The sequence below is a fragment of the Pongo pygmaeus genome, chromosome 5, assembly GCF_028885625.2.
Source record: "Pongo pygmaeus isolate AG05252 chromosome 5, NHGRI_mPonPyg2-v2.0_pri, whole genome shotgun sequence".
Classification (NCBI taxonomy): domain Eukaryota; kingdom Metazoa; phylum Chordata; class Mammalia; order Primates; family Hominidae; genus Pongo; species Pongo pygmaeus.
In genome coordinates this window covers 62823286-62846145 of record NC_072378.2, presented here as the reverse complement: position 1 = coordinate 62846145, position 22860 = coordinate 62823286, and the positions used below count along the sequence as shown (strand labels likewise).

The 22860-nt window shown below is 38.3% G+C and overlaps 1 protein-coding gene across 6 annotated transcripts in view; it reads right to left on the bottom strand.

Moving 5' to 3' along the window:
• The window catches only part of PHF3 (PHD finger protein 3), a 78222-nt gene extending 67640 nt beyond the window's left edge, over positions 1-10582 (bottom strand). Inside the window, exons 1-2 of one of the 6 annotated variants that reach the window (XM_054490218.2) lie at positions 10182-10582; positions 2870-4626 (exon numbers count right to left, since the gene is read on the bottom strand). The gene's annotated coding sequence lies outside the window, so the exon portion shown is untranslated. The remainder of the gene's footprint in view (positions 1-2869; positions 4627-10181) is intronic. The other 5 variants (XM_063666295.1, XM_063666294.1, XM_054490219.2 and 2 more) reach the window with 5 other exon arrangements.
• Positions 10583-22860: the final 12278 nt, after the last annotated feature.

The window sequence follows — 22860 nt, the reverse complement described above, 5'->3', positions numbered from 1 at the left end:
ACCAGAAATCCTACTAAATGTTTACTCAGTTCATTATTTTTAGAAAAAAAAAACCATGTATATAGTCCATTAACTTGACACATACGAAAGAATTACATGGCTTAAAGCATAAAAACAATTGTTTTTAACAACACCCTTTTCACAAATTAAGCATCAGACACTGCTTTTACAATAAGTCCACATAAAAGAGCTAAAATCAAATATTTTAAATTTTTATCCCATACCTATTAAAACCATAAAGTAGCCTTGTTTTATTTACAAAGTATTAAAATTATTTAAAGAAAGGTAATATATATAGACAAAGGGCTTTTATTGTGGGGGAAGAGGTGGAAAATGAAAAAGAAACTATTAACCCAACAAATCAAAACTTAAAAGACTACACACGCACACAAAGATGTGCACAAACACACCTTTTTTCAAGGCCCCCTTTTAGGATAAAAACAAGATAAATGACACAAAGACAATCTACATCACGTATTTAGATTTATTTTAGTTATGTGTGGTCTATACAAGTATCAAGTTAGTCTCCCATTTGAATTGTACCTACATTGCTCAGCAAAAGTCATTTCAAAGCTCTACAGGAGCCTCAATTATGAAAAGTTAAACCAATTAAGTTAAACCGGTTTGAGACAAAACTGAATCAACATATTTTAGGGGGTGGAAAGTCAACCGAAAAAAATTAATATTAATTTAACAAAAAATCCCAGTGATTAACCTATAACATCCTGGGCTCTTTAATTCCAAGATTTTTGAGATTAGCTCCAAATCTAACAAAATTTCCTCAAACTAGTCTTGAATTCTCTCCCCCTATAAAAATGAGGGAAGAATTTCAGATACAAGCTAACATTCCCTAGTTATATATGTCATACTGTACTAAACATTTTACCAACATTTACATAATTTAAGCCCCAATAATAGGGTCTATTATCATCCCTGCATTATTTTTAAAAAAATGCACTTGAATAATTTAAATGTCTTCCCCAAAGTCACAAAACAGAGCCAAAATTCTAGCCTGGGTTTCAAGCTCCACAGCCCATACCCGTTAATAAGTGTTACCCTTTCACACTGAGCTAAGGGCTGGGATGATCTGACTCATTAAGGGCTCTTTAAAAACAATTTTCCTGCCAGGCCCAGTGGCTCATGCCTGTATTCCTAGCACTTCGGGAAGTGGGCAGATCACTAGAGCCCAGGAGTTGGAGACCAGCCTAGGCAACAAGGCGAAACCACGTCTCTACAAAAAAAAAAATGCAAAAATCAGCCAGGTGTGGTAACGTGTGCCTGTAGACCCAGTTACTCAGGCGGCTGAGTTGGGAGGATCACTTGAGCTCGGGAGGAGGTTGCAGCGAAATCAACCCACTGCACTCCAGCCTGGCAAAAGAGCCAGACTCTGTGTCAAAAAAAAAAAAAATTCCAACAAATTAGTGACTGCCTGGGGCCACAAATAGGGAAAGGATGAACTGCAAAAGGGCAGGTGGATACCTGAGAGATGACGGAAACGTCCTAAATCTTGGTTGTGATAATGGCTTCACGAATCTGTTCATTTTTAATGAATGCATTTATTATACCTCAATTTTTTTAAAAAAATAAGCAAAGAAAATTCCTCTCTCACAAAAATTAATGTCCTTCTAAATAGAAGTTTCAGTATCTCTTCTCATTTTTTTCCATTTATTTACATTGATATGTTAATAAAGCACTGAAAGAAAATGCTAACTACTTTACAGATTTGCTGCTTATTTTATATGCATTCCCTCAATTGACAGAAAATTGTAGCTAGCAATGCTGAAGAAAACTCAGGACAAGTTCCTTTAGGAATTCCCTACCACTATATGATCTCAGTGCCAAAGAAAGTCTCAATTATCATACATCACCAATACTTACGCCCAATATGTTTTTAGGTTCCAAAAAAATTTAGTATATTAAATTCTGGTAATTAAAAATAATTTATGAAAATATTCACTAAATGTTTACTAGAACTACCAATGAATTCATTTATCTGAACATGCTGGAATCCAATACTGCAAGCCAAAGCCACCTCCTCTTCAGAGAGTTGCATCCCAATTAGTAATCTTTTTTCTCAGATCAATCAAAAAGAAAAAAGGCAGTTTCAGCCCTAGAAACAAATGGCTAACCTTCCTTCAAAAAACGGTATACTGAATCTACTGAAAAAGTAAATGCACTTGTTACCATAGCAACATGAGGCCAGCACATTCTGCAAACTTCCTATGAGGTCTTCCTGTTGTACCAACTATATGCTGTGAGCTTGCAAGTGATGGGAACATTCACAACATTCAGAAGCTATGGTCACAAAGCTCAAGATCACATAGCTATACTGAAGACCAGGCCATTCTAACTAGTCATCTAAAGGAGCAATTTTTTTTGTTTTCAATAATACTGCTATTAGTGAAACCATCCTAAAACTCCTTCACTGAAAGTGGCTTCAGAGCCTGCAATATATTTCTTGAAGATCAATTTTTTTAAAATAAAGCATATTGTAAATAAAATGGGTCAAGTTTTCCAGTACTGTTTTTAAGTCAAAACTATTATGACTTATAAAGTATGCTTCCCCAGATTTAAACAGGCATTATCGGGAAAAAGGTTTCCACAGTCACAAGTGGAGATAGACTGAAGTTATGTTTCTTTAACGATACCGTTTATTTATTCATCAAATGTTTACTAAGCAGCTACCATTGTGTGAGACATGTTTAGTAGGCTAATGAAAATGGGAATCTTCTAAGAACATAGTAATAAAGCGTATCACATTTGTGAGTCCAAAGAAGACAATTTCCACAGGACAAACCACAATCCTAGTGTTTCGTGGGACACGTTTTAAGGAAAATTGTTATAAATGAGTCAGAATAATTTTTCTTACGTGGTTCCAACTGGCTCTGGAGGTAATTCCAAAGAGAAAATGTCAAAAATGAACAGTATGTAGCCATCCAAAAGAACTCCCTTGAAAGTAACATTTACTGGAGGTATAATTCATTTTTAAAAATCAGTTTCAGATATAAAGTGATCAGTCTCAAAAATAAAATAGCTCTAATGCTAAATAGGCAAACAAATTAGCCAAATGTAGAAATATTTACTCACTTGTAATGGATACACTAATCTATTAAACACAATGTGGTACCCTGGATTAGATCATGAACAGAAAAGGGACAGTAGCAAAAAAAAAAAAAAACTTGTAAAATCAGAATAAAGTCTGTAATTTACCATTATTATTGGTAATACACCAATAATAATAATCTCTGTTCTGATAAAGGCACTAGCTTTATGTCAGATGTTAATAATCAGGGAAACTAGATAAGAGTATATAGAAACACTACACACCCTTTGCAACTTTTCTATAAATATAAAATTATTACAAAATAAAGTCTTAAAAAAACTAATCTAAGAATATTCTGGGATACCTAGTAATTTGGCTAACAAAGATAATCAGATCTAATTAAGGGGGAAAATTAGGAGCCAATTTAGTATCTTTGTTAATTAAACAAATTGTCTAATTTAAACAAATTCCTGTTTCTTACACTAAAATTTTACTTAAATGCTTCCCTATATTTGGCATTCTAAATTTAATAAAACATAGTAAGCCCATCTACTGGCATTCTAAATAAGTAAAACATAATAAGCCTATATAAGGTGTATTTTAAATGGCTAATGATATGCGTATATCCAATTAAATCCGTATTGGTAATTTGGGAATATACATGTTAAAGTCAGAAATTGTTTCTGGGTAAATTCATGTTTACGGACAACAGAATATATGCAGCTAAGTATATAAGTGAATAATCTGCATAATTCAAAATTATTCATTTACTCATACATGTGTTAAGCATCTACTACAAAGCATTTTAAGTCTAGTGAAATGAACCCGTCTGAAAGTCGAAGAACTCACAATTCAAAACGACATAAACACATAAGCAAATACAACACGTATAAACATCACAACAAAATGCTAAGTGCCGTATTGAAGGGCTTCACAGAGGAAGGTGAAACTCAGGAAGCTAACATAGGCTAGGCAGGTGATGATGTGTAAGCTGGATCCTAAAGGTCCAGAGGATATTCTAGGCAAAGGGAATAGCATGTCTTAATTATGAATGGCTGAGTTTGGTCCTGATGGACCATTTATAAAGACTCAGAATACAACTAAAAATAATTAGTACTAATTTGCCAAATAAAATTTAATCTGAGTCCAAAGATATTTCCTGCTTTAAAATGTGTTTCATCTGTAATTCGCAGAGAATTATACTGAAGCCAGGTTTAGTTTATACTAACAAAACAGCCTAATTGCTTTCCAAGTGTTTCAAGCATTAATGGAATACAAAAAGATGAGATTTAGAAAGTGTCAACAACAACAAAAAAATTTCACTTTAGGCTGGGCGCCATGGCTCACACCTGTAATCCCAGCACTTTGGGAGGACGAGGCGGGCAGATCACCTGAGGTTAGGAGTTTGAGACCAGCCTGACCAATATGGCGAAACCCTGTCTCTACTAAAAACAAAAAAGATTAGCTGAGTGTGGTGGTGCATGCCTGTAATCCCAGCTACTTGGGAGGCTGAGGTGGGAGAATAGCTTGAACCTGGGAGGCAGAGGTTGCAGTGAGCCAAGATCGCACCATTGCACTCCAGCCTGGAAGACAAAAACAAAACTCCGTCTCAAAAAAAAAAAAAAATAATAAAATAAATTACACTTTACAAAAACTCACTTTAACAGCAAATTAAAATTCTCTATCCCAACTTTTTAAAAACACCTTCAAAGTAAACCTATGAATTCTATCCTATTATTTCCTAAAACACACACACACACACACACACACACCTAACAATAAATCACTAAAGCTATCAAAGGCCAAAGAGGTTACATACTAAGATGAAGTTGTCTCTCACGTAGTCTACATTTGTGTCTGTGGGTGTGTGTGTAGTGGGGTGGTGTGAGGGGAGCAAAAATATATCAGGAGACTAATATCGCTGAAGAAAAGTTATACAAGGCAATAGTGATGGTGGTGGTGATGGGGGATTGGTCTATGTATGATAGTAAGTGAAGGCCTCACAGCGTAACATTTGAACCAAAACCTGAAGTGATGTAGTGATCAATGCATAAATGCCGAAGAGCAATCCAGACAAAGACCTAGAAATACAAAGGTCTTAAAAGTGGAGCACACTTGATGCCTTCAGCCCCCATACCATCGTTTAAATTAAGCAATTTCATCAGGCATGCTTACTAAAAACAAATTCCTAATAGGCGGTAGCAGTAGAAGAACAAAATTACTACCAATAATGATGATAAAACAAAACTTCTTGTGCTCAAACTTCAAGACAGGCATTGTTCTACATGCTTTATATCTATAATTCTCAATCAGAGGTGAGTATGCCCATGCAGAGACCATCTGCCATGTCTAGAGACATTTTTGGTCATCACAACTGGAAAGGGTACTACTTGCATCTAGTAAACATACTATAATGCACTAGGACAGCCCCACACACACACATAAAATTATCCAGCCAAAAATGTCAACAGTGCCAAGTTTAAGAAATTCTGCTCTACATTTATTAATTCATTTAATCCTCAAAACAACCTTATATTATCCTGATTATATAAAAATTGAAATAAAATGAAATTAGGATCAAAGAGTTTAAATAATTTGCCATAGTAGGTGATGGAACTAAAAGTTGTTTGGTTTTGTTTGTTAAAGCTATCTCCTACAGGAAGAACAGAGCTAAAATCCGAACCCAGTAAATTTCATTTAAGAGTCAATGTGCTTACGACTACCCTATGTGTTTGTAAGGTTAAACTCACTGGATGTTTACTGTGTGCAAGGCATTGTGCTAAACAAATTAAATGCATCATGCCATTTAATCCTCACAACCAAACCACTAGGCAGGTACTATCATCCCCAATTTACAAGAGAGGGGCTAAAGTTTAGCAAAGTTACACCCAATATTACAAAATAAATAAGTGACAGAGCCAGGACTCAAATCCACTCTGCATTACACCAAGGTCAGTTCTTAACTACTATGATATAACAACACTGAAGATGAATCATGGGTTATCCTTCGAGGACAGAGTCAAAAATTAGTAAGTGGTTAGGCCATGTGGTATGACACAATACTACAAAGTATCATTCTACAAAGCAATTCAAACTAGTCATCTACTCTACACCCCCACTTCAAATTCTGTTTCAGTTTCGTTAGTTAGAATCTATTGGCAAGACATCATTAAAGAAAGCAAGAATCATAACTTCTTTTCTAAATGTATCTGGTAAAAAGAAGATATCAAGGTGTCTGCTGCACAAAGACAACTAAGACCAAAGCAGACCTAAGTCCCTAGGAAAGGATCAGAAGATGTTGAAACTGGCAAACGCAGAATTACAGTAGCCAACAGTAACAAGAAAGAGTTAACTTCAAAGTTTACAACTATATTGGCATTATATCATAACTGACATTATAAGCATTAGGAATTTGAATAAACCACCAAAGTAGTGGACCTAGCTCATCATTAAAACTATGGCCTAGGTAGTAACAGCCCAAGCTAACGTGTAATTGGCACACACTATATGCCAGGCCCTGTGTATCGTATGCATTATCTCATTAGTTCCTCACAGCGACTCTGTAAGGTAGGTGCAATAATTAGTCCTTTCTCTTTAGAGCAAACTGAGACCCAGATAATTACATAATTTGCCCAAGGTCACATACCTAATATTCCTACATTTGAACCCATTCAGTGTGATTCCTGAGCCTACACTTTTACGCTCTATAATGCACTCTACACATTAATTTTTATGCTTTTAATATATCATTAATGAAATATTAAAAAATGCTAGAAACAAAAGTGACTTATCCTTCTTCCAAAATAAAACAGGAATATGCACCTAGCCACCCTCTACACATAAAAAAAAAAAAAAAGTAAGCCTCAATGCGTATGAACATCATTAGAGGAAAAGCAATTTATCAGCTACAAACTTTTCCATTTATTTTCAGTCTAAAACTTTATGCTTTCATGTGCCCAGCTCACACAAATTACAAACGAATTAAAATATTAAAGTTTAGCCTTTCTGTATAATCTGCCATGCTCTTCAAAACTGTCTAATAAAGTTAGATTATGCCAACAGGTTAAAACTTCTGGAAATATCTTAAAATTTTTACTGAACTATTTCTCTATATCCAGTCTTCACTGTATAATAGTCATAAAATTTTAAAATACCATTAAAAATGGTCTAAATTAAGCACATTATGCAGGACAATAATTGTCAAGTCCACACATATAGCAATTCCTTATAAAACTCTTGATATTTTCCCCTTTAACTCTAATATACTGATTAACATCAGATATCAATGAATCTTGTTTCCCAGACTATAATATCTTTACTGAGAATAGAAACAGCCTCAGGGTCTCATGTATGTTTAATCACAACAATACTCTCAATATCTTTCCATGTGTAATCAAAGGGCAACAATTAAAGAATATTTCTTGACTGTGTTCTCAAAAATGCAACAGTATCATAAATGTCTAACAGTCTGCCAAGTAATTTTTATAGTTGAAAAAGTGTCTATCCTTCTGAAAAGATACTCCAGAATTCTGAGAGGGTGCTCCAAAAAGAAATAAGAGAAACAGAACCCAAGATATACTTTTCCAGAAAAGAAAAAAATCCAGCAGCCACTTGTCAGAAAGAATTCTTGAAATGTGGATGAATAAAAACTGTTAGAAATCAGCACCCTAAGAATCCTGAACTCCTTGACACTGTGTGGTGAAATAGTTATTGGTAATACACAAACCTAAATGTTGACCAAAAAATCTCATTATCTCACTAAAAAACAGAAAAGTTATTATCTCCAGAAAAAACATATGTAAAAAGGACTTTATGAGAAATTTAAATGGATCTTAAGAAGGCAAAATTTATCAAAAAAGCAAACACCATCCCACCATGTTAAGGAAGATAAACATCACCTATTTTAGTAACTGAAACACAGAATTGTATGTATAATTTTCATTCACCAGTTTTTCCAAGTAGGCCTTATACTATGAAAAAAATCTAAGCTCTTGATTTTGCAATACTCCAAATTGTCACTTGCTGCCTCCCAACTTTTATAAGTAATACATTACATATGTCAAAGACTGTCAACTTTCCTAGTGGATTCCAATACTCAATAAAATTTAAATTTTAATAACATGGTTTGAAATGATTAAAGACAAATTCCTTTCAATTTTTCTACCTTGAAATGTGCATCTCACCAAACCGATTTTTCACCTACATTTACATCGACCACTTCTCAGAGGTGACTTTTCTGATTATGCAACATATAAGTATACCATAAGATCAACATGATAAAGTTATCTGAAGTCTATCCCAACAAGAGAGAATGCATAATTCAGGTGTATGCAAAAGCAGTAAAATAAACTAAATTTTTCTCTTCTTCAATAAATGAACCTATAAAGAATGTAAATAAGAGGCAAACTTTGGTCCCATCACTGGCTCATTTTTATCATTTTGACAAATTACCGAGTACAGCTATCTGAAAAAGCTTAAAATCTAAACTTGTAATCTTTTTACATAAAAGTAGCCCATTTCAGGACTGATTGTGTGGCTCAATCAGAGAAATCATCACTCCTGAAAGTCTGCCACTGAACTCTGCTATCACCAGAAAATGAAGTATGTATTGTAAAATAATAATAACAGTGATAATGACAATGATGATGATGAAGGAATCATTATGGTAATATATAGCCAGTAAACAGATGAATGAAGAGAAAAATTAGTGGGGAAAAGGTCTAAGTGATAACTAAAGTTTAAAATTACCATTTAAAATAACAATAATCTTTACACAACACCTTTTTGTGCTGTGGAAGGGAGCCATAAATTCAAAAACCTAAGTATGCTACAATAGAAAAGTTTCTGGTGCTTTGACTCAACATGTCGCTCTATCACAAACATACATCTTTTTCTACAAATATTTTCACAGTTCCAAACACTTCATTCAGGAATCAAGAAATGAATAACTGAGGCGTAGTTTTGTTAGGTCTTAAACAATCACTTTGACAAAGGGAAGACAACTTCGACCCCAAAATAGTAACTAAATACAACAACGTACTGTGTAAGTACTCCCTATAGAGTTTACTGCATTGGTTTTTAAATTTAGCTTAAAATAAGATAGCAAAGTTAGTATTTAGAGAAGCCTCAATAATCGATTATTCTTTTTAAATTAAATATCTCTACATGTAATGCAGATTAGGACTAGAATATTAAAGCAGTGTTGCCACTTAACATTAATCCAGGAACATATTCTACGCGTGACTACTGGAAAGCACTAATAACCACCCCAAATCTAAAGTCCCTAGGAATTGGCATTTAAAAGCCCAAAGATGGAAAAAGGTCACCTAACCTGGCAACACATCCTGAGGGAAAGGAGGGACACAGGACTCCGTGCGCGATATCAACATTCTCTTCCTTTCTACTCTCCGCACCGCCCCCGCCCCCCGTGTCAGGTGATCAGTTATTTAGCACCATTAACACGTACGTATCGACAAGTGGTTCATTAAATTACATGTATTATCGGAAGGCAAGAGTCTAGGCTTCTCATTTCAAACTAAGCAAAAGGAGTCGACAGTTTGAGTCCCAGGCACAAAAGCGCGCGGTAACTGGAGAATAAATGAAACAGCAACTCTCATCTCCAAAAAGCAGCAGCAGGGAGCAGCCTAGCAGCCAGGGCCAGTCCCAGTTTCCCGAAACCAAGGCCCAAAGCTCCATGCTGAGGCTCCCTGAGAGGGAAGAGGCCCTAAGGGCCGGATCCGGCGGCCTGCGAGCCGGGCCTTCCAGGCAGCGCCCGCCGTGCCTCGGGCCTGCGCGCCCGCGCCTCAGCGGCGGCGCGGCGCCCTCGCGGCAGACGGCTGGGTACCAGTGGTCGGGAGAGAGGCCGCGGTCCCGACCCTCAGCCTGGCGACCGCGTCGCTGCGACTCCCTCCCCAGCCCGCGGTCCAAATGGTCCACAGGCGGCAGAGGCGCGGCCCAGGTAGGCCGAGGACGCTGCGCAAGAGGCCCGAGAGGCGATCTCTCCGCTGTGCGGGAGAAAAGCGCGAAGAGTCCGCCGCGGGAGGGGCGGAGAGGCCCGCGGAGGCGCTGTGCGTGTGGAAGGGGATGGGGGAGGGGAGGATTGCCCGTCTCCCTGGCCGCGGCCACAGCCGCAACTCACCCAGCTCCGCCAGACGAGCGCTACCACTGGCAGCAAGAGGAAGATGGTGGACGCTGCCGCCGCCGAAGAGGAGGAGGAGGGGGCCCGGTGGGTGCCGCGGAGAGGGGGTACGCGCAGGACGTCGGCGTCGCTGCCACAGCCTCTTTTCCTCCCGGGACCGAATGGCTGCTGCTGACGACACTATTCTTGGCTTCCGCGCCGCCCTCCTAATCCTCGTTGCAGCCGCCGCCGCCCTGAGCCCGAAGGTCGCTTGCCGCGTGGGGACCGTACGACGGCGCGAGACCCCGCAGCCATCGGAGTGCGGCGGCGGCGCGGGAGCTGGAGAGGGGCCGTGTCACGTGACCCCACTGTTTACCGTTCCGGGGGCCGCGGCCTGCGTCGCTGCCGCGCCTGCGCGCTGTGGGGCCTCGAGCGCCGCGCCTCCGTGGGGCCCCGGGCTGCAGCGCTTCCCGGCGTTGCCGCGCCCCTCCCTGTCTTTGGAGGACGCGGCACCGCCTGCGGGCTTCTAGCTCACACCTCCGGGCCGCCGGGAGGGGCGAATCAGAGGAGCGCTTTTTCTCGACCGTAATAAGCACTAAGGCTTCACAGTTAATATAATATTGATGCGCAGCTCCCCAACCCCAGGTACTTTTTATTAATTGACTGTGAGTTCAAGAATGGTAGAATAGGATGGAGTAGATGAGCCCTCTGCCCAAATATCTGTGCTGGCTCGGCTCAGCAGCCTTACCATTAACTACCTCCGTTACGCTCACCCTACATGGCTGATCTACCTCAGGACTCAAATTGCTACCTCCAAGAAACATTCCTGGTATCCAGTAAGCAGTCTTCAGAATATGGTCCCAGGTTTCCCTGAGGGGTCGCCAAGACCTTTCAGAAGAGCCTCCATTCCTTTGCCAGGAGCACGTGTCTAAGGCCAAATTTTCTTCCCACCCTTCAACCAAAACAGTATATAGCAGCTGCTTCAATGCAGAAACAGATAAGAGAATCCAGCCATCTTCTATTAAGCCAGACATTGAGGAAATTTGCAAAAATTTTAAATATAACCCTTTTATTAATTTGGAAAATATACTTTTCATAAATACATTATTTGTGGTAACAAATATTGTATAGAGGTCCAGAGACAAAAAAAGTTTGAGACCCACTGGTCTGCTTCCACAGACACTTGAGCTAACCCCTATCTCAGCCCTTAATAAGCACTGTGAAGTAATTGTTGCTTGTCAGTCACTCCAACCAAAAGGAGCTACTTAGGGACAGAGTTTGTGGCTTTTATCTACGGGGACTATTACAGTATTCAGCCAGTACCTGCTGAGCACCTTACTGTGTGGTCTGCACTGTTCTAAACCTTTACAGTACTTGTTGATTTAAGCTTTAGACCAACCGCAGCCCACATTGTAAGATTAGCGCAGGGTGGAAGAATAAGTCACAGGCATGTGGTGAAGATCTGTTCTTTCCTCTCTCTAGTCTTCTGATATTTTAAGCACTCTCAATAGCAAATGCTCTTCTACAAAGGAAGTTTGGGTTGTCCTGATTCCACTGGATTCTTAGAGTTTCACTCCCTGTCTTGACTAATCAATCCCTCAAGACTTTGTTTTACAATCTTTTTGTAATGTGTTTTTGAGAAAGGAAAATAGAAATGAGTAATTTTTTTTTAATTCTCACTTGGGATGTCTGGGATGAATCATAAAAATAAGCCTAATGTTATCCTTACTCTTCTGATGGATCTCAGTGTGACGTTTTAAGAGGGCGTTCGGAAAGAGCAAAATTATTGTTATAAACAAAATCCAACCCCGAAGGAATTCAATAGAGTAGAACTTGATGAGGGAGACCACTAGCTGGAAAATCCCTTAGAAGGGCTGAGGAAAACTTACCTTCTCAGAGAAGTTGTAATAAATTTAAGATAAAACAAAATGGAGATTAAAAGAAAATGTAAGAAGCATAAGACTGTCACATTTACAAAGCAAAGATTTCTGATCCTAAAAAAGTCAACAAGCTTGCCATAGGCATGATGTTTTGATTCTGTTATTTTGAACCAGCCAAGTGCCCAGATTCACATTTGTCCACTAATGGTCTTTGCTTTTTGCTTCCAGATGTAAACATGAACTGTTTATCTTATATCCAATTCATAGAAAGGTTAGTAGAAGAAAGAACCAGCATAATAATACTGACAACAGCTATAACTGCACACAGGACTTATTGGAAGATCAGATTGTATCAGTAACATTGAAAACTCCAAATTAACTTGGGAAAATTAAATTTGGTAGGAAAACAAGACAGAGTAATTGATAATGACTAAAACTGACAATGTATTTGTATTTAACTAAAAAATTATGAAAGAAGGAAAAGTGATAAAATTTGGATCTTGCAAAACATTGACTCAAGAAAACTGAGCCTGGCAGAGATTAAGACCATGAAAGACAGTACACAATGTAGATACAAAAGTCAATTTTGATATGAAAAATGCTTGTCATCACTGAAACATTGGTCCCTACAGTATCAGTAAACTAAATATGGAAAAAAAATTGGAAGAATTAACCACTATGAACAGAAAGTCAATAAAAATATTAAATTTATTTAATGAAGTTTTTTCTGGCAAACAGTTTGTAGACACATGTACTTTCATGTTAATTTAGAATAGATCTAAATGTTTGTATGCTTAAACACAGAATCAAAACAGTGGGGTCAAAAGATCTCAAACTCAGCCGGGTGCGGTGGCTCACGCCTGTAATCCTAGCACTTTGAGAGGCCAAGGCAGGTGGATCACCGGAGGTCAGGAGTTTGAGACCAGCCTGGCCAACATAGTGAAACCCCGTCTCTACTAAAAATACAAAAATTAGCCGGGCATGGTGGCAGTCCCATGTAATCCTAGCTACTCTGGAGGCTGAGGCAGGAGAATGGCTTGAACCTGGGAGGTGGAGGTTGCAGTGACCCGAGATGGCACCACTGCATTCCATCCTGGGCGTCAGAGTGACAGAGACAAAAAACAAAACAACTCAAACTCATTTTACCGAGATCATCATTGAACTTGGAGGCTTAAGTTACAACACTTTTCCTTACATCGTTGACTTGCTGCCTTCCACACATTTTTTTTCCTAGTTTCTCCGGAAAGACAGCCCATAGCTACTCAGGCTTTCAGCAGTAAACAGTGGGTGAAAAGAAGTGCAAGCCCCACCGGGAGGTTAAAATTTCCATGGCTTACCTCTGTTGAGGGGGTGGGGCCTAGGAAGGCTGAGTCAAACAATAAAATAAAGCTTTCCCATGCATCAGGACTGCACAAGCTATAAAGCGCCTTTGTAAACTTCAGCAACTTTAAGGCATAGGAAAAGAGCAGAGAGAGACCTGAGGCATCAGATTTTTAACCAACTCTGTGATTAACCATCTTTGTGATCTTATCTCTCTAAGCTCCTCTGCATTACTCTCCCTGCCAACACACTTCATTTGCTCATTTGTTTATTCATTTGTTCCATTATGCACCCCAATAGGTTTCAGAAATAAATGGTATTGTTCCTGCCCTCAAAGAACTCAGAAGAGTGGCAGTAGATAATTAGGATTCAGCCTGGTGTGACAGTAGTTGGTGCAAAAGACCCATATTCGTGTTTTATCTGGCCTGGAGTGGGTATGGGGGCATTTCTGACAAAAGGGATGTCCTCAAGGTCAAAGAAGTACCAGAGAGCTTGATGTGTTTCAGGAACTACAAATGATTCATTATCTGAATTGAACATGTTGCAGCCATGAAAATAATCAAAATTCTTTTAACAAAGAAACTATCCGTGATGTTGTCCCTCGGTGACAATGTTACCTCCCTACTTGAAATCTTTTCATAGTTCTCCAAAATATAAAGAATAAAATCCAGGCCGGGTGCAGTGGCTCACGCCTGTGATCCCAGCACTTTGGGAGGCTGAGGCAGGTAGTTCACCTGAGGTCAAGAGTTTTAGACCAGCCTGGCCAACATGGGGAAACCTTGTCTCTACTAAAAACACAAAAATTAGCCAAGCGTGGTGGTGCGTGCCTGTAATCCCAGCTACTCAGGAGGCTGAGACAGGAGAATTGCTTGAACCCAGGAGGTGGAGGTTGCAGTGAGCCAAGATCACACCACTGCACTCCAGCCTGGGTGACAAAGCGAGACTCCATCTCAAAAAATAAAAATAAAAATAAAACCCAAACTTCTTAATGTAATCAAGGCCCTTTAGGATTGGTCCTTGCCAACTCTTCAGTCTCTTCTCTCCCTGTTTCCTGCTTTTTAGCTTATGATACAACAATACCTAATTACTTACTGTTTTCTACACACATCCACACAATGTCCCTCAACCTAAAGTTTTTGCTTATGCTGCTCCTTCTGACAGGAATGCCCCTTCCCAAATGGCCCCAAAAGCCTCATAATTCCTCCTCTCACTTTATCTGAATTGTATCTGCATCCTTTAAAGATGCAGTTCAATGAGGTATCCATCACACTTAATGGTGAAAAGATAGAGGCATCCCCACTCAAGCCAGGGTTACACAAGGCTGCCACTATCACCACCATTATTCAATATTTGCCAATACTAAAAGGCAGGAAAAGAAATGGTAGCTATAAAAAAGGAAAGGACACAAAAGACCATTATTTGCATATAATAAAAACTGCCTAACAGAGAATCAACGAAACAACTGCTAGCAGTAAAGAGTTGCCTTGGTACTATTTAAAAATCAGTGAAAAAAATAATGGCTTTCCCATAAACAGCAATCATCAGTAGAGTACAGTAGGGAAAATAAATTCCAACAAAAATATAAAACATTTAAGCAGCATAACAGGAAAAAAATGTGCGTTTTTTATATGTACACAAAAAGAAAAGCTATACATATAAAGAAACAACCCAGAATAGCCAAAACAATATTGAAAAAGAAGTGGAAAGGTGGAGGACACACACTTCCTGATTTCAACACTTATAATGAAGTAACAGTAATCAAGACAGTGTGGTACTGGCATAAAGATAGACATATACATCAATGGAATAGAATTGAAAGTTTAGAAATAAAACCATGTGTCTATTTTCAAAAGACTTTTGACAAGAGTGCCAAGAATACAATGGGGAAAGAATAGTCTTTTCAACACATGGTCCTGAGAACCACTGATCAGCCACCTACAAAAGAATGGAGTGGGATCCCCACCTCAAACCACGTACAAAAATTACCTCAAAATGAATCTACCAGACTTCAGTTATAACAAAGAGGCGAAGAGCACCTGATATGGGATAGTGAAATACAACTTTTATCTGATTAAAGACTGGTTTCCCAGTTGCTAGAGCAATCGTTTGTACTCTGAGCACATTCAGAATCAGAATCACAAAATACGATTGAAAGCAAGTTTATGTTGCATGCTCCTAGGCCCAGAAAGTAGAGAAGCAAAAGGAAGCGCCTTTAGTTTAAAAGCACAGCAAATGTTACAGCTCTCCCTACTCCAGGCAGAAGACTAAAGGTTAAGTGTCCCCTGCAGTTTGTGGTTTCCCAAGATGCTGCATCAACCAGTCCAAAGGTGGAGAAGCAACTTGAACTGGAAGCACAGTAAATTGGAGCAACAGCAGAATGCATGTCCATTAGGCAAAGCTGCCTTTGGAATGAGGGTTAGGGGACCTGCTTCTTATGGGGCTAAATAGAACCATGCCTTTTCTCGAAAGGGACCATGCTAGCATTCCTGAGCTAGGTGCCCACTCATAAGCCTTTCAAATTATTTCACTAAAAGCCAATAACTTGTTTGTAATTTGTGTTTAAATTCCAACTATAACAGAAGAAAAAAGTTGTAAAATCTTGTGTACAACTTAATGTCTACAGAGAGAGAAAGCCTCAAGAAAATGTAAAATTTGCTTGGAGGGTCCAGGCTCTACAAGGACATTTTTTTCAGTAAGTCCCGCCAATAGAAATATGTAGAAAACTTGGTTGATCACAAATTGGAATTCAGAAGACATATTGGAAAGATTGGAAGGGAGGGCCAGAAATGAGGATTTCCTCAAACTAGAGGAGGTGCTGGGAGTTGAAAAGGTGAATTTGTGTGATAGCAGACAACCAGGGAAGTCATATGAAAAGAACATTCTAGAAGAAGAAAAGGCTAATTCCAAGATACTATAGTAGTAACACATTTGGGAGGTTCTAGAAGCAGAAAGAAGGCTAGTCTGACTGGAGTATAGGGTGCAAGACAGAAAGATGAGAGATTAGCAAGAACAAGGCAAGATGTTTAGAATCTACTATAAATAAAATGAGAAGCTATGGGAGTATTAAAAGTAAAAAGTGACATCTGATTTTTTTGGTAACAGTTGTTATTAAGATATAATTCACATACCATATAATTTGCCCATTTAAAGTGTACCATTCAATGATTTTTTAGTACTTTTTTAGTATATTTAGTGCATTTAGCACAGAATTGTACAACCATCACCACAGTCAATTTTAGATCATTTTCATAGTGCCAAAAAATTCCATACCTTTTGGTCATTATCACCCATGCTTTATTCCCTCACCAGCCCTAGGAAACCACTAATATGTCATTAATTGTCTCTGGATTTGTCTATTCTGGACATTTCTTACAAATGGAATCATATAACGTGGTCTCTTGTGACTGACTTCTTTTACTTAGCTTTAATGTATTCAAGGTTTGTTCATGTTATAGCAAGCATCAGTACTGCACTTCTTTTTATTACCAATAATATCTTATTGTATGGGTATGCCACAATTTTGATCCATTGACATTGATGGACATTTGGGTTGTTCCTACTTTTTGGCCTTTATGAATAATGCGACATAAACATTCATATACAAGCTTCTGTGTGGACATTCACTTCTCTTGTGGTTATACTTAGAAATGAAATTTCTGGGTCTTATGACAGCTTTATGTCTAGCAATTTTTTTTTTTTTTTTTTTTTTTTGAGACAGAGTCTTGTTCTGTCACCTAAGCTGGAGTGTAGTGGCGCAATCTCGGTTCACTGCAAACTCCGCCTCCTGGATTCAAGCAATTCTCGTGCCTCAGCCCCCCAAGTAGCTGGGATAACAGGTGTGCACCACCATGCCTGGATAATTTTTGTATTTTTAGTAGAGATGGGGTCTCACCATGTTGGCCACGCTGGTCTGGCCACCTGGAACTCCTGACATCAAGCAATCCACCTGCCTCAGCCTCCCAAAGTGCTGGGAATATAGGCGTGAGCAACCATGCCTGGCCTATGTTCAACAGTTTTAAGAATTGCCAAACTGTCTTTCAAAGCAGCTGTACCATTTTACATTCCTAAACAGTAATGTATAAAGGTTCTAATTTCTTCACTTCCTCTCCAACGCTTGTTATTATCTGACTCTTTGATTATTTATATCTCATTAGGTGTGAAGTAGTATCCCATTGTATGATTTTCAATAAACCTATTCATATTTTCTATTTTCTCTTGAGTCTAATTAGTTGATATAGTTTCCTAGGAAATTGTTCATAATGTCTACATTTTCCTATTTAGCGGGACAAACTTTTTATTTTCATTATTCTCTTACTTTTTCAGGTCCTTTGTATTTATAGCTTTATCAACATTTTTTTCCTCATTTTTCTAAGGTTCTGCCTTCTACAATTTTGTTTGATTAATTTTACCAAAGGTTTGTCTATTTTGTTATCATTTTAAATCATTTTCAGCTTTGTTAATCCGCTCTACTACATCTTTGTTTTCTATTCTTTGATTTGTCTTACACATTGCTCAAACTACTTTAAGGAAAATGAATTTCAGCCAAACAAGAGTGAACAATTATGGTTGAATGCCTATAAAAGCGAAAATAACAGATATTCCATTGCAGAAATCCAAGAGGCTGAGAAAAATAGTGTTGCATGGACCAGTGTGGTAATAATAGGATTGAAGGAGATTTAAACACAGCCAGACTATCCTTTGTAAGTAGAACTGACAAGGTATACTAATGGATTAGATGCGGGACTAAGGAGAAAGAAGTTAAGAAGTTCAAGATTTGGCATCTAAGTAACAGGATGAAAGATGGTATTATTTGCTGGATTTGGAGAAGATTGGTGTGGGAGCAGATTAGGGTGCAGGGGTACAATGATTCTGTGGTGGGCATTTCACAAATTTTATGTTGGAAATATCTGTGAGATATCCAAGTGAGACTTTAAAATGAATAGTTGGATATAAAAGCTTAGAATTTAGGAGTGATGGTAGAGCTGAAGTTATTAATTTTTCAAGCAGTCAGCATACACTAGATGATACTTAAAGCCACAGGACTAGATTAGATTACCTGAGGAGTAAATGTAGACAGAAGGATAAAAGGAGCTGAGATGGATCTGTGGAGCATGGCAACGTGTAGAGGTTGAGAGGAGGATGTAGCAGAAATCTTATAGCCAGGAACTTGCTTCAGGTGATCTCTGGAAGCTGACACAATCATGCAGGTGAGGCCAGACAAGATAGTCCTTCCTGATTATACTTTATTTATTTATTTATAGACACAGTTTGACTCTTTCCCCCAGGCTGGAGTGCAGTGGCACGATCATGGCTTACTGCACCCTCCACCTCCGGATAGCTGGGATTACAGGCGCATGCCACCATGCACGCTGGGCTAATTTTTGTATTATTAGTAGAGACTTGGTTTCGCCATGTTGGCCAGGCTGGTCTTGAACTCTTGACCTCAGGTGACCCGCCCGCCCGCCTCAGCCTCCTAAAGTGCTGCAATTACATGGATTACATGCATGAGCCACCATGCCCAGCCAATACTTTTGATACATATTTAAAGAAAAGCTTATGATACAAAGTTTTGTGTACTGCTTCAAGAAGATGTTTCTGATTATTTTGAGAAAAGGTCTTAAGATTGTTGTGCCCTTCGCTATGCATATGCCATCAGGGAAATTCAGAAGGTGGAAATTTCTGAAAGTCAAATGACCCAGTTTCTTCAATAGATTAATGACATTAAAAAAATAAACTAGAAAGGGAAGGTGAAATATTATTGATTAAAAGAGACTTAACACATGAAACAAATACAGTACGTGGATTTTCTTTGGATTCTGGTTTGAACAGACTAGTAAACAGCTGAACAAACTAATAACTGAAACATAAAGACATTTTAAAGCAATTGGAGGAAATTGAACAGACTAAATATTTAAGGCCTTTAGAAATTTTTGTTTAGTGTGGTAACTGTATTGGGCTATGTTTTCTAAAAATCCCTTGTTTTTTAGAAATTCATGTGGACATTTATATAAGTGAAACAGTCTGTTATCTAGAATTTTATTTTAAAAACTCCAGAAAAAATAATTAAGATTAAAATTAATGGATGGAGGCTAGATGAAAGAAGAATGACAAAATGCTAATAATTATAAATACTAGGAGATGGGTACAAGAGGGCTTATAATACTGTTCTCACTCTGCTTTTATGTATGTTTTTAAAATTTCACAATAAAAAGTAAAATTAGAAAAGATCGTTACTTTCACATGTGCATATTTATTTATTTATTTATTTATTTGAGATCGAGTCTCTCTCTATCGCCAGGCTGGAGTGCAGTGATGCAATCTTGGCTCACTGCAACCTCTACCTCCCGGGTTCAAGCGATTCTCCTGCCTCAGCCTCCTGAGTAGCTGGGACTACAGGAGTGGTCACCACGTCCAGCTAATTTTTGTATTTTTAGTAGAGAGGGTTTCACCATGTTGGCCAGGATGGTCTCAATCTCTTCACCTTGTGATCCGCATCGCAAAGTGCTGGGATTACAGGTGTGAGCCACCGCGCCTGGCCCACATTTAATATTTTTTCATGAACTACTTCTTTTATACAAACACATTTAATGTTTTAAGCTTTGGATCTAAAAATGTGGCAGAGGAACACAAATTTGGTTTTAAGAAAAAAAAATCACTTCCAATATTTTAACCTCCTCCCCAGTTTTCATTATGTGCTTATAATTTCCAAAATCTCCCTTGAATTTAAATGACAGGAGGATCTTAATGCTGGGTTCCATGTGAGAAATGCTTGCCCTCTCAGGACACATCAGTTGGGTTTCTTTTTTTTTTTTTTTTTTGAGATGGAGTCTGACTCTGTCGCCTAGGCTGGAGTGCAGTGGCGCCAACTCGGCTCACTGCAAGCTCCGCCTCCCCAGTTCACGCCATTCTCCTGCCTCAGCCTCCCGAGTAGCTGGGACTACAGGCGCCCGCCACCGCGCCCGGCTAATTTTTTGTATTTTAGTAGAAACGGGGTTTCACCGTGTTAGCCAGGATGGTCTCGATCTCCTGACCTCGTGATCTGTCCGCCTCGGCCCCCCAAAGTGCTGGGATTACAGGCGTGAGCCACCGCGCCCGGCCCAATTTGGTTTCTTCTTAAGCAGCTAATTAACATCTTTTGCAGGTAATCATTCATTGTTAGTAAGTCCTGCCAGGCTAGCATTGTAATCTACCAAGTATGGTAAAAAGTCTTTATTTTGTTCCAGCAAAATATGTAATAGCATATGTAATAGCAGATATTCCATCTTGCTTGAATAGTTTGTATGAGAACATGAAAAAACAATTCCAAAATCTGAGTTGATCAAATTAATATTCTACTTTTAATTCTTCCTCACAGAAGTGAACGATTCTCAAAAGGAATTTTTTTCTTCAAAAACTTCATAATATAAATGAAGTTAAATAACAAAATTTAAAATACAATTCTTAAAGATTATTTTGATGCTATGAATTCTAATTTTTAAAAGTTCTGCAAAGATTATAACTATGATGATAAAATCTAATCTCTATTATTCTGTCTGATACTATTTTTGAAATTTTTGTAAACATCTCTTGAATCGAAATTGATACACTATTCTTAAAGTTTTCTAGCCAACATTTTCTTTTAACATTGATATGAATCATAACTCTATAACCTTTTGTATTTAATATTTGAAAATCCTTAGAAATTGTCTTGGTGTATTAAATTAACAGCTTTTATAATCATCATTAATCACCGCATCATTTACTCTTGTAATAATATAAATATATATATTTGTACTTTAAGTAATTGATAAAGTTTCCAAATTTAAAGCCCTTGAGGACTTTGATTTTTAGGATACTTATTTATATTTTAAAGTGTATATTCAGATATCAATACATTCAAGTGACATGTTTAGTGTATATACTAGGTTGTTAGGCTTATTGTTTAGGATAGTAACCTATGTGTTCACAGAATCACTGTTCAAGTTCAGGGATGTATAGAATAATGCTGAAAAAGGTACTCAGCTATTTAGCCATCCAAAGAAAAGCCAAAACCAAAGTGGTATTGAAGATTTGAGCTCATAACCAAGGCAAAGGCTGGACTACAAAGGAAAGGACAGTATCATTCGTGGGATTTACACTGTCTCAGGGAGTCTCACTGGAAAATGAGTTGAATCTACAATAGAGCAAACAGTTAACAATACCTCTTCTCACTACAAAATATGTATTTTCTTAATCAGTGTGGTTAGAGTGGCCACCAAAATCTGATGCCAGGAACATCAGTAATCTCAGTTATATTCTGAAGTGTTTGCAAGTTCAGTATGCAAGAAACATAGACCCACACAATTAGATGAAGGCTTGGCCTCTGAACTTGGGAGTATGGCCACAAATTCTTTTGTCGAATTGGGTCATAGCTCTATGGGCAGAATTTTAGAATTTCAGCAGCAGATATCTGAAAGTGTCATCATAGCGAAATGATAGGTAATCTAGCCACAGGAGTGAATGAGGTTCCAAGTAAGAAACTTAGCCCTGGAAGGGCAGGTGCATGGATAGGAACCTGGTCCCAGAGAGGAGAATGGTTCATAGGATATTGTACCAGTAACCTGGAAATGTAAATTTATGATGTGGACTCATGCACTGGGGCTTTTGGGTGCCAAGATCAGAGCCAAAGCAACAGCGAGACTGACTATGCTGAGCTGTTAAATAACTGCTTTTAAAAAATTAAAATTACACTCTTAAAAACTTCTGTCCAGGAGGCCAGGGAAAGGGCTAACAGAGAAAACAAGCCACATTTGTTGAGAATGATTGCTGAACACTGTACACATATTATTACATTTAAGTGCCTCGACAATCCTACAAGATTGTTAATCTCATTTGGAGATAAGAAAGTTTAAGTAACTGGGCGCAGGTTTTAGCCAGGAGTCATGAAGTTAAGATTTGAACTCAGGTCTTTCTGCCTCGCCTCCTCACCCTATGCTTTTTCCTCAGAACTTTGATCGAAGCTTTTTCTTCATTTGATCAGATTTGCTTCAATCTGTGTCTAAACATAATCTGTATCTGCTCTTTTCTTTTTCTTTCTTATCTCAATGAGAGGCTCTTTTCTAGATGCAGTGGCTCATGCCTGTAATCCCATTATTTTGGAAAAACAAGGTGGGAGGATCATTTGAGCCCAGGAATTGATGCTGCAGTGAGCTATGATCACACCACTATGCTCCAGCCTGAGCAACAGAGGGAGACCGTGTCTCAAAAAAAAAGTAACACATGTTTATTGATTTAAAAACAAACCTTAAAGAAGTTATAAAAGTAGAAGTCCCCTCATACCTGCCCTCACTACCAATTTTACTCCATGTAATGTGTATCCTTCTAAATATTTTTTCTAAATATTTTTATACATAATGTATATCAAATATTTGCAACTGGACTTTCACTTGGTCTCCTGATCCCAATTACTATGCACTAGTCTGACCTCTGGCCCAATCAAATAGCAATGGGAGAATTCTCAGTAAAAGGCACTAGAATACAAG